We start from the raw sequence: 13,478 nt of genomic DNA on the forward strand, positions 1-13,478 counted from the left end.
AGCATTTCCTATATTTGCAGAGGGCTGAGTCAATGTCCATCCATACATGGGCCAAGTGGTAAGCAGGTGTCTACAAATGTGACTTGAAAGCATTGGTTATGTGTGTATGAGCAGTTGCTGATTGTATACCATGAGTTGCCTTCAGTGCTCCCTGTTTGCCTCTGAGATATATGCACAATATTTAACAGGATTTAGCACAACAGCCCTCCAATTTTCCCCTAAAGAAGATCATGGTTTAGGTGTATTTTTTTCCCCTTCTACACTTAATACTGCTACTGCTTAGAGCACCTCACCTCCACATATCATCAGAGAATGCCCCTGTAGCAACTTTAGTAATGACACAGGTGAAAAGAAAAGCATTAATATAAGATTTAATGTGTTTTAGTAGCTGGAAATGAGGAAAATGATCAGCATGTGACTGCTCCACTCACCATAGGGACCTGAATGCCAGAACTTCTGATTTAGTTTGCAAATATACTTGAATGTTTTCTTTAAGTTGGGGCCTTTTCATGGGCCTGATTTTATACTCTTAACTAAGGAAAACATATTTCAGTGGTTTCAAATGAAATGGATCTACAGAAGATCAGTATTTGAAAAATAGAGGTGAGAATGTTTGCCGACATTTTCAGAGTAGTTAACTGAAAAATGGCCTCTCAGAATTATCCCCCCTTTATGTAAGACTTTGTCCATTTCATGCCTCTCTCCCCTGCACAATCTTTTCATGGTTACTAAATATACCAAACTTATTAAGAATGCTCTAAAATATCTCCAAACTTTTTTTACAATGCTCACTTAAAAATAAGAATGTGTATAACAGCACACAGCAATCAAATAGTTCAAACAGGGTCCAGTCTCTGTGTTGAAGCCAAAAGGGTACTGAAGTAGCTTTCCTGTTTGTATTAGAAGCAGTTGCCAATTCTACCTCTCAAATAAGACACTACCAGCTTCTGAGATTAAGACATCCCTGCCTTGTAGATATGTATTGGTGAAAGAGAATTGGGCACAACTGAGAAGACCCAGGAGAAGGTATATATATTATTAACAGATATTTTAATATTTAATACAGAACACTGAACCATCAGATAATTAATTCCATAAACAATGAGAATGGAGCCTCCTGGGCATTAATATGAGCTGAGGCAAAGCTTTGTATTGTTAAAAAAGCTGGCTACACTGGTCTCCTATGCATTTTCTCAAGTAATAATAGGCTTAAACAAAGAGCCGAAATTGCAATGTATTTTTGTCAGGGGTTCAACTTTAATGTAATTCACCTTTTACCTCCAAAGGCCATTGCTGTCTCTTCTTATAAGAGAAAATGTATTATACTCTTTGAGAAAATATTCATAAGCTATACAGTAAAGATCTACCTTGGCAGCAAAGCTTAACTCATTGTCCAAAACTTTAATATTCTGAAGGCTGACGCGTTCTGTATCCGTATGCCTAAAACTAGATGATACTTCCTGCTATAGACTCACTCAGAGCCTCATTCTCAGAAAGAGCATAAGGGATTTTCTGCAAATTTATTGAGGACTGGACTGTGCTCAAGGAGTGCAGTGCAAACAGGACTAACTTTTATGGCTGAGCAGAGTATCTCAGGGGGCCTGTCTCCTTACCTGGACTGCCTGGAACCCACAAATTTGCTGTCCCTGAATTTACATGTCCTCCAGAGTCAATGCACTGAAGAGCTAACAGTGAGTTCCTTGCAGAGCTGATGCACTGAGCTTCTAGCAAGCAGAGCCTGTCCAGAGGGCATAGCAAGGGCACTTGGTGCACCTTGGCGTGTACCAGCCCTTGTGCCAGAGCGAACGGCCAATGAGTGGGAGACTTGAGTTCTGGCTCCTTTTTGCAATGCACTGTGAAGAGGCAGAAAATTTGGGATGCCAGGTCTTTGCTAGCTGTGGTGAAGAGGGGATCTGAACTCAGAGCTGCCATCTCCTAGCAACGAGGCTCAAAGCAAAACTACAGTGGGAGTTGTAGCTGAAGCTGTGCCACTCTGTGGAAAGAAACACACAATCCATAGGGCTAGAGAGATAGCAAAGAGACAGGGTTGTATGACTCAGTCCTCTTTCAGAGAAGTGCTGTCCTCGGAGGCTTCCAGACCTGCTCCTTTCCAGCTACTCCCTAATGCAAAACTCACAAGCTGCTCTGATGGGAGTCCAAGGGTAGAGCTGTCTTGGCAAAGGGGGAACTTGGTACGGAACTAGCTGCAGCCCTATGCACCATGGTGCACCATGTGCTGGAGCTTGAGGTGGAGCCCAGGCATAGTGCCTTCCTGGTGGGGAAGGCACTGCTTGGAGGGATGAAAAGAATTGAGAAGGATGCTGAGCTCAGGACTCCTGGGTCTGCAAATAAGCTCTAATTTCTCAGCCACTATACAAAAGGTGGCTTCCTCTAAATATTACACATAATTTTAAAGAGCAGACTAATTACCTGTACCTAAATGATGAATAAGTTACTATGCATTTCATACCTGAAATCTGGCCTCCTTTAAGTGCTTAGCTCACTGTTTCAGGTTTGACTAAATGCAGAAGCAGGGCAGGGTTTTTGGTGAGCATTTTTTGAGCAGGCTCAGGTGTCACCCTTACTGGTAGGATTATGAACTATTAGACTGGTCCAGAGGGGTTAGATGTTACATTTCATACACTCCCCTGGGATTTAAGCAGTTTTCAGAAATGTTTTGTACTTGAAAAGGCAAAACTGTCCTTTTTCCTTGCAGCCACACCACACATAAAGAAGTCAGGCTCTCTCTTTTTTGGGGAGAAAGAATGTGAATATCACATTCACTTTTATATACCTGAGATCTATTCTGTACAGATTCATCCTCTTCTTTCTTCCTTCACCGTCACCAAGAAGAATATAAAAAAGTAACAGCTGGTTAAAATAAAATAAAATAAAAAAACAAACAAACAAACAAAAAAACCCTGGCAAATTTGGGCTCTACTGAATTTTGATCTCTTATATACAGAAGTGTCAGAAATTTTCCAGTTAAGAGAGAGCAGTGCCTTGGCTCCACTGTTTGCAATAGGCATTGATAATATGTAAATGTAAAACCCAAAAGGGAGTGTGCATGCAGACCAACTCACATGGACAATGCTAGCCAACTATAAAGCTAACAAAACTTCTGCAACTAGAATATAAATGGTAATGACCTAAAAATGGCAAAGATGCTGAGATGCATTTACCTGCTGCTTTCATAAAATGCAGTATCTACCAGACTGACAAATTAACAGCTCTGAGAATGATGGCTTTTAACCGCCCCTATGTCATGGTGATTTTTCCCCACTCATTTAGAAAAGAGACAAAAAGGCATATTTTTGTCTCATCTTTCTCTATACTTACTTTTTTAATATGTGAAACGAAAAAGTGTGGATTGCCTATTGTTCTTGTCAATAAACACTTCTTAGAATACCACTTTGAAGTTAGGAAAACTAAATGCAGATTAGTCTTCAAACAAATAGCCAAGCCAGGGACCCAATATTTGCATGCAGTGTTCCATTTTTTCAACATAGGAAAACCAAAATTCATTCACATGAAAAAACAAAACATGCTTTCATGTGCCTTTTTTTTTCTTTCTTTTTTATTTCCTCAATAGCTTGTAGTACGGCTTTAGAAGAAAGAAGATAATGTTTCCTATATTTTTCTTATTTGGAACACACCAATTTATTTCTGTGATTTTTGAGTCAGAAGTTAAATAAATAGAAACACACGATAAAACCATGTAGCACTTTTCAAAGCACACCCAATTAATCCTCCCAATACTCTCTATTAGATAGGACTTCTATCACTGCTTTTAAGATGCTGAGATTTCTGGCAACAAAGGCAACCTTAAGGTAGCATTACCTAATATGTAAAGCACTTGAGTTCTGCAACCACAGCAACATACCCGGCTTCTCTTTGCGCTGAATTTTTTAAACAATGGGAAGAAACTCAGAAATTCCATCATGGGGCACCCTGCTGAATCTCCAGGGAGGCTGAGGGGCTAGGAGCTCTCTGCCCATCTCAGCTCTTGCACAGAGAAGCAGCCGCCAGGGTAGTGACCATCATTGTCTGCATGGAAAAAGGTGTTTAAGGGAGGATGAGCCACAGGATTCCTGGCTCCCACTGCAGTGCCCAGAAGGCGGCCCCTTCCTAGACACCTGGAGATCACTGTCATTTCCCTGCCCATGACCTGATCATGTATACCTTGTGCTCTATCCCTTAAAACTTACTTTACACTGTCTCTTCAAAATTCCTTATGCCTCATCTCATTCATCCTCTGTGCTTCTCCAGTTTCATCTTCTACTCTCCATTTCAGTTTAAGAATTCTTGCCTAGCAAATCCTAATCTCTCCTTTCGAAATATGGATGCCTAAGCAGCTTCAGCAACTCAAGCTCTTTCATTCCTAGTTTGTATTTCATCAGTGTCACATTCACTGATGGTCCCATTTGAGATTTTCTTTCTCTCTTCATACTCTTGTCAGTCTCCTAATCCCCACAATCCCATCCCACAGGGAGCAAACCGAAGTTCCACAATTAGCCGGGCTAGCACCTGTTTTCAACCCACGTTATTTTCACTAGTATATCTGTAGTTTGGGTTTTTTTTCAAGGAATGCTAAATGCATTTAAGGATCTAACTACCTTTACAGGACAAAACTTTTCTTGTTCTTGAAAAAAGGCTGCTGTTTTCCCTGAAAGAGTTGAGCAGATGGAAGGCATAGAGAACAGTAACTGTAATCCCTAGAGGCTGAAGGTCACCAAATTGCATACCTACTATTATAACGGGAAGTACCAGGTAATATTAATGAATGATGATACTACCAACTGCTTGGATGACATACATTGCTCTGACAGAACACTGGATCTTTTATTCGCTTTAATCACATTAAATTTATTCTCTAGTGTTTGACCCAGCTTTTAATTTTATGACCAATATCCTGGAAGCCTAGACAGCTAAATATTATTTTAGCACATCACAGTAGGCAAAATTTTCCCTTAACATTGCAGTGAGGCTGTTGGCTCAGAGTGCTTAGCAGTGGTGAAAATGGAATTTCTACAAACGATGGATCGTTGAATCATAGAATAGTTAGGGTTGGAAAGGACCTTAAGATCATCTAGTTCCAATCCCCCTGCCATGGACAGGGACACCCCACACTAAACCATGCCACCCAAGGCTTCGTCCAACCTGCCAGGGTGAAGCAGGGTGAACACTGCCAGGGATGAAGCATTCACAACCTCCCTGGGCAACCCATTCCAGTGCCTCACCACCCTCACAGTAAAGAACTTCTTCCTTATATCCAATCTAAACTTCCCCTGTTTAAGTTTTAACCCGTTACCCCTTGTCCTATCACCACAGTCCTTAATGAAGAGTCCCTCTCACAGCATCCCTATAGGCCCCCTTCAGATACTGGAAGGCTGCTATGAGGTCTCCACGCAGCCTTCTCTTCTCCAGGCTGAACAGCCCCAACTGTGAGTTTTCACTTCAGTTTTGATTTCCGTTGCACATTCTTTCTCCCCTGTCCAGTTGCTAAGGTTTCTGTTGGGATTACTACTCACTAAATAAAACCCTCTTCAAGACTGGGGGGGGGGGGGGGGGGGGGGGGAGGCTGAAGGAAATTAAATAGACCTACGTAATTCACTGACTTTAAAATCCAAATGAAGGTTCACAGTAGTCCTTTGCATTGGCTGGCCTTCATATTTAAAGAACTGAATATTTATAGTCCTTTAAAAGGACAACATCTTTTAATATGTGGTGCTCTTACAGCTGTGATCTAAGCATGTGATCTAAGGTAAGGTTTGTAGAAAAAGGTAAAACTTTTTCCTAGACCAAAAGAACTTCTGTGCCCATAGCTGAAACATGAAAATTGAATTGCTAGACTCTTTATAGCCTGTTTAGAAAAGCCTTTAAAACATACCGCAGATATATTTTATCTGAGAAGGAAAGTTATTCTCTGATAACTTTCCAAGACAGGTATTTATAAATCTGTATTTATGTATATCTATACTGGGGTATTTCTCCATGTCTCTCAAGCTAGTCACAACATTCTTTAAAATAATGCATCCGTTGACAGTGCCATAACCTGTGGTCCAAAATCATCAGGCCAGAGAGATTTAAAAACTAATTGCACCTCTAGACAGACTTCTTCCCCTTCAAGTTAGGTTGTCCTTCATAAACAGCATTTCAGGTCTTCGTCAGAGGATTAGGCTCTAGAATTATGGATGAGGTCTACGTGCAAACAGCAGAAAAGATCCCTAAGGTTTTTCCCAGAGGTGCTAAGAGTAAATTTGTACAAGCTGGCTAAAATAAAAGATGAAGTCAAGTTCAAATAATAGCACAGAACTGATGTCAGATATTCTTTAGATTTGGAAGTGTTTTGATAATTTAGGGGTGAACTTAGCAGTGAAATCAAGAGGGCCGTAACTGCCGTCCTCAGGCATGCACCCTATTTCTGCTCTTGAAAGGAACAGCTGGGGGACTGCACAGCTTTCAACTTTCCACCCTCATTATCATACCTAGAACACCTTTTTCTGTATCATTCTCTCTGCATTATTTTCTTCACTTTTTCTACTTAAATCAAGTATGCAAAAAAAAATGAGAAGGCCTGTACCTGTGACATAATACTCAATTTGTAGCTCAGCTGGAGCTGGGTATTCCAGCTAAGCTGAACATTCATGCTTTAGCTGTGAGTTTATCATTACATCATTACATGGAGAAACATGAGTATCAGCTTAGAGTTTTCTGGCTCTCCACAGAGAAGCAGCTGCTGGAAGTGACCATCATCATCTCCACAGAGCAGGACTTTAAAAGGAAGATGAGCCATGGGATTCTTGGCTCCCATTGCAGGGTCTGGAAGGTGTTGTCTTCTTAAACACTGAGAAATTGCTGATTTTCCTTGCCTGTGAGAGATCGCTGACTTCCCTTGCCTGTGACCCAGTAGTGCATACCCTGTGTCCCACTCTCCTTGCTTCCGTCTATTGTCTTATCACTGCATGGAGACCACATCAGTCTCAGTGTATAATTTTCTGGCGCAGATGTAACATTATATGAAAAAGTGCTCCAACCATGCAGATGCAACTGTATTGAACATGTTACTGCCAGAAGTCTAGGTATTAATGATGATTTTGATATGAACTTCAGTATCAAATTGGTTTTCATGTTTTAGACAATGATTGGTTTAGATGGTGAGGAAATACTGATATAGTACTGATACAGTGTCCAGTTCGGCATCTAAGCTCCCTGTAATGCCAATGGTGATGTAGGAATTCGAAGAGTGTCTATCAAAATATTAAGTTAGCTGCCAAAAGTTCAAGGACCTTTAAACTGTCCCCCTGGCACAGGGCAGAGAGCCAAGAAAAGAAAGCATCATGCTTCAGCTTAGGAGGGCAGCAAGTTCCGTTTCCTTTCAGGTTACTAAAACTGAATTGAGCTGCCAGCATCAGTTGCTGTCACCAGGCATCAAAACTGACACAAGCCAGTGTTCAACAAGAAATAAAAGCATAAGACTGACAGAGAAAAAGAAGATCAAAACAAAAATGTGCTATTGTGTAGTACAGAGAAAAATGAACCTCAGCCTTCTGCATTTCTGATAGAATGACATGTTATTTATAGATTGGAATGGGTACTCTAAACTTAAGTAAAAGGTTAGTGTTTTCACATTCCAGTGTTGGAGATTTTCACCACTGCCACCTCACCTGCAGAACAGAAAGCTTTTTTGGAAGAGGTACTCACGGCTGTTGCAAGGAGTTGTCAGAGAATCACTTCTGTTGGAGCAACAGCAAAGCAGAGGGATCATTTTTCACAGCCTGTCAGCTTTAACCAGTTGATTATCCACTGTGATAGCAGAAGAGCAACATGAGCTTTCAGAGGTCACCAGTGCTGCTGGCTGAGCACAGACACATGGATGTGCTACTCCTATAGTTTAGACAACTGTGATGCAAAGTCACTGGGGAAAGAGAAATCGGATTCTTCTAAAGGAACGTGTCTTACTCTATCCAAATAGAAAAGGACAGCATTTATCTTTTTTCTGTGGTGCTTGAGATAAACTTAGTGTCCTTTAGTGAAGTTTTAGTTGATTTTTTGAATGTGCTTTCTCTGGTGTGCTTTTTTCCATCAGGGACAAAGGAAGGTTGAAAAGTGCAACTCAAGGTAGCAATTGCATTTGAGGTGGTCTAATGACAGAAAGAGCCCTGCAAGCAAACTTTATAGCTCCTGCTGTTCATGTCTTGGGTTAAAGTTATAACCCTTCATAAGCTATTTAATAAGTTATATTGGACATAACCATGCTCTTTATTTTTTTAGAGAATCTTAATGTATGAAAAAATTTAGTTAGCTAATAGCTTGACCACTATTAATTGCAAGTTGTCTCAACATACAAGACAGGTGCATAGTGCAGGCCTGCATAGTGCACTGCAGGGTATGTACAGCAATGACTTCTTCAGTGCTGTTTTCAAGAATGTGTCCAACGATGTCAAGAATGGATTACAAACAGCTACGGGCAGAACTGGACCTGGCTTGAATACATGAATTGTGCCAATGCCTTTGAGCTTTGGCAAAATTCCTGTGTTCATGGCGTATTTCACAAAATGCATGCGACATTTCCCATGGAGAAAGCGGTACAAATTCAGACAAAGGGGCAAGGGTGCCATGCAAACAGTAGAAGAGTCTTTGGAGCCACCATTTTCTGCTTTGCAGAAGAACACCAGAGGAGAACTTTTGCTTCTCCACAGTGTAACAGCAGAAAGATTTGTTAGGGCAGAAACCTTATACAGAATTTCTTCCTCTCGGGAGAGGCAGAAAACAAAGGCAGTTTTTCACTCTGACCTAAAGAACAGCACAGCATCACCCTTGCCTTGGGCCTTATAATAAGTTACTGACTTAGGCCTTGTTTCAGTATGACTACTGAAATGCCCACCTAAAAGAAACTACTTGAGAATGCCCACCTCCTTTATTTGTACCTCCCCACCCATTCTCAGCCTACATTTTCCTTCAGAGAAAAGCCAGTTTTCCATCTGGCATCACCAATTCCTTCAGCATGCCACAGAGGACAGGACCAGAGACTATATGAAAGAATCCTTTCCTTCCCTATGCCACCTCCATAGATCTCTCAGCCCAATATAGCTCGAGGCACAGGCCATGGGAGACTTCATTTGGTACATGCCTGACCCCAAAGTGAAGAGCTGCATAATGAATTCCAGGGCCTAGGGTGACCCTACTGAAATCAGATTAGCTGAAAAACTGAAGAAAATAAAGGTAAAAGTTCAGTGGAAATGAAGCATAGGTTATGTCATGTTTATTCTTATGTTGCTGCATTTCCCCTCAAGTCCTTTCAAAGCCAATTTCTTTGCAGAGGCCAGCACCTTATGGCTACTTATCATTTTGCCACTTCTTCATTGACACGCAGTAAAAATGGAGGAGTCTGAATATCTGACCTTTCTTCCAAACAGAAACAACATAAACAACAAGTAAACAATCCCATCTTTTCCTATTCCAAAAGCAGTCTTGCCTGCAGGTAATGGTGTTGTACGAATCAATATATTACTGAAAACTGATGCATGATGACAAAAGCGTAGCAGTACTTACTGCTGAACAAGAAGGATGCAAAATGAGAGAGATTTCTCCTTTGTGGTGTATTTCTCACATTCAGAACAAGGCTTGCTATGCCTCAGGCAGCTCCACTTTTATGATCACAATCGAGCATTCTTCTCTGCATTTTTCATACTTACGCGCACTGTCCTCAACAAATTATTTCAGTGAGGCACTCCTATAGGAAGACATGTCTCTCTCCCCCCTTGCCAACATGGCATTTTTAGTGACTGTGATGGGCAACAGTTTCAGCTGGGATAGATTAGCCATTTCTCCCTTCAGTGCAAAAGGACTGTGGCACCAGAGCACCAACAGAGAAAATGTTTAAACTCGTGAATCAAATGTTTAGGGAGCATTCAGGGGAAAGTGTGTGGGAGTACTGGAGCAATGCTTGTGCCAGCTTTGCAGATTTATTACTACAATATCATCATGGTCAACATAATTAAACCTCCCACTATAGGTCTCTCAGTCTACTGCATTACAACTGATCTCACTCCCACCCCTGACAGCATATTTTTGTGATACAAAACAGCTTTCCATACACCTGCTAGCTCTGGGGTATGCAGATGTAACTACTGAAAAAGGCTTTATTGCAGAACTATGTTTTGGACTATTGGAGTGCTTTTTCCTATTTCTCTTCTGTCCCACATTCTTTTAATATTACATATATTGGAGTGTGTGGTAGAGGGGATGGACCAAAGCACTTTCTATTAGATTCTAAATGAAATTCTTCTTCATTTAGAAACAGAAGATAACAGCCTAGACACAAAACATTTGAGGTCAATGCTGAATTAGCTTCTTCAGTTTCAACAAACTGAAAATGTTTGTGTGTTCTGCTTTGGAAAGGAAAAAAAAGAAAAGCTCACTGGAGGTTGTAGCATATTGCCATATTTACAGTATGGTATCTCCTCCACAGGTAAATTCTAGTGGGAGTTATAGATAGCTGTTTTCTAAAAACCAGTTTTCTTGTCTGTTAGAGACTGAGAAATTACTTTTTTGCATGCACTTAATGACTGTGTCTTGTTTTCAAGAGTAGGTTTAATGTTTTAAAGATATTTTACCCTGTGTTGGATACATTTGATTGCTAATGATTTTATTTCAAACCTGCATTAAAACTTGAACTGCATGCTTGTGAAAACAAACATTCTTTCTGTGAATTCAATGCAGGTTGTTTGGTTTTGAAACTGCCTCAGGTAGAACTTGACATTTTTAGTTAAAAAAAAAACAAAACCAAAACCAACAAAAAACCTCTTTTAAAAATAAAAGGTATTTTCTAAAAAAATCAACTGGCCTCCTCACTCTGTATCAAAGCACTTAGCAGAAAGAAAATGTTTTGCTGCTGAAGACGACTTGCAGTAAACTTTGGACAAAACTTGGTGCACATTGCTTTAACTTCAGTACTATGGTGGTTATGTATTTTAAAAGATGCAGTAGATAAGAAGTGATGCTTCTGGGATATGGCCTTTTTGATTCCACAATCATCAAAACAGAGCAGCATTAGTTGTTGGAGGAAACAAAGAAATGAACTTTGACTGGCCTTTGGAGGATGCACTTTCTGATTTGCTTCATTAATGGAGACAGTAAAACTGAAGCTTAATATGAAATACCATGAGTAATAAGCATGAAATCTGTGCATTGCAGTACAAATCTGTTCCCCAAATACTCTCATTTCAGGGGAGGATTCTTCTGGCATGATGCCTGGGCTGCTGGCCATAGCCTGCTTGGCTGCTTTGCCCTGTGCCTAGCCTCTTTAGCAGCTGGTGCTGCTCCCAGGCAATGCACTCCCACAGCTTGTTATAGCTTTTATTTTTTTCTTAGAAAAATATGTTTCTAAATTTAGTTTAGGGACATCAAGCCAGTTGTTGAATCACAAACATGTTCCTGCTACTAAACATAAGCAGTCTGTGTGTACATTTCTACATATATTTTTCTGCATGAAGAATTGCACTGTTCTAACTGAGGGATATATCTGAACCCATTGTGCAATCGATACTTTGAATTTAGGAGCAATTTATTACTGTTTAAAGTCTTCTAAATCTATCAATTCATTAACCAAAACAGGCCACTCTTGAAAATAAATCATTTGTACACGCACACTGGGTTTACATCAATTTCATTAAACTGGCCCAAACTCTGCGTGATAACAAAGATTTACTCACCAGAAATATTATTCCCCGCCTGTGCTGTAGGCAGCAGGATGTGTGCAATGAAGTTGTTAGCTAAACAGAGGAAATGAAAGACAAAATCATGCTTTTAGCATACCTGTCTCTATGCTAGAAACATCTGACAGACAAGAAAATGCTTCACATTTAATATCTTCTTGTCATATGAAAGGTAGGGATAAATAAAAAGCTCTCTATTCCTGGCTTTCAACACATGAGCAGGAAGAACAAAAGCCCTGACTCCAATACCTCCATGTTTGGGCTTGAGGAGAGAACTTTTATACCTACATTTCCACCAGCCTTTCCTCTTCAGCCTCCTTGCCAGGAGCTGGGTATTAAAGACAGAGAGAAGAAGGCTATTTCAGTCCCTGTTAATTTTCATTCTGCATATGGTAGGAATGGGGATAAGGTTGTTTAAAAGTTCCTGTCCTAGGAACATCCCAACCCTCAACTTCTGAGCTTTCAGCTTTATCAAACTCCAGAACAGAAAACTTACACTGGCGTCAATTTTACTTCACATTCAAGATCTTATTGCAGCTTGGGGTGTTGAAAGTGTTCTCCAAAGTCAGCAGCTTGAAAATCAACCATATATGCTCAGCACAAAGAGGCTGGAAAAACAAAGCATTTTCTAATTTAATGGTCTCTGTGTTGAGGTGAAAAATCAGCTGCTCACCTTAAGGCCTCACTGTAAATCCAAGGCATGAAATTATTTGCAATTGAATGCCTTGCATATTATTCCTTTCCAATACATGTGGCAAATTTTATGTAGGTTGGGCTCAAGCATGAAGGGAGGGGGTTTGCCCTGTGATACTCAGCAGTCCCTTCCAGCTGCATCTGTTAATGACAGAACCCTATCCAGCACTGCTGAAATCAGGAATTTTGCCACCGACTTGAAAGGCAGCAGGATTTAAAATTACAATGCATACCACTTATTTTCTTCCCCTTGACAATATGGCCAGTGAATTCTGGGTAGGAAGCTAAGTTTCCCAATACTAGTACATAATTTGATCTCTTGGCAATAATCCACATGCAGCTAAACGATGCCTGCATAACATTTTGTGCCTCGGTGGTTAAAGCATATCATTTGGAACCACAAAAGCAAACCAAAGACCAACTCAGAAGTAAAATAATCATTAGGTAGGGAAATGATGGAAGTGAACAAGGTCTAAAATGCAAACTAGCATGTGGGTATCGAAGGACGGTATAGTCTTAGTGATCTTTTCGAACACTGATAAAAAAGAATAAAATACTGAAGTACAGAAATCACTCTGATCCCTATTAAACACCAAATCACAAAGACATGTCTGAATACAAAAAGCTATTATTAATAAAGCTTCTGAAGTATAAGAGGCATTGAGCTTTTTGCAAGTTAAAGTGACTTTTGCCTCTTGTGAATTTGGGGATTCCAGTTTCTATTTGTTTGCTTAATTTAAGTGAACTATCTGCTTCCACTGGCTTTTTTCTATTATCTCAGACTCTGCAAGCCTCCCATTCTGAAGTGAACATCACTTTGAGCTGGAATTTCTCAGGTCTTCAGTAAATATACAGCAGAGAGAGGACACGGCCCCATCCCTCTGCACTGCTGCCACTTATGGTCAGCATGGAAGAAGTGCCTTTTCTTTCCCATCCTCTAAAGCAAATTAGACTCTGTGAAATCCAAGAGGAAGGGAACTCCTGATGCTTTCTCCTTCACCTCTAACAACGACCTGCAGTTGATGTGCTCTTCCTGCATGCTGAATAGCTGTGGCAAGGTCTCCA

The 13,478-nt window shown here is 40.4% G+C and overlaps 1 protein-coding gene across 6 annotated transcripts in view; it reads right to left on the reverse strand.

The window, feature by feature from the left end:
- NOL4 (nucleolar protein 4) overlaps positions 1-13,478 on the reverse strand; it is a 202,768-nt gene that overhangs the window by 16,756 nt on the left and 172,534 nt on the right. The window lies entirely within an intron of this gene.

This window comes from Pezoporus wallicus, unplaced genomic scaffold (genome assembly GCF_028554395.1).
Source record: "Pezoporus wallicus isolate ANWC-B61680 ecotype Strahan unplaced genomic scaffold, APGP_CSIRO_Pwel_v1 contig_227, whole genome shotgun sequence".
In the NCBI taxonomy this organism is placed as follows: domain Eukaryota; kingdom Metazoa; phylum Chordata; class Aves; order Psittaciformes; family Psittacidae; genus Pezoporus; species Pezoporus wallicus.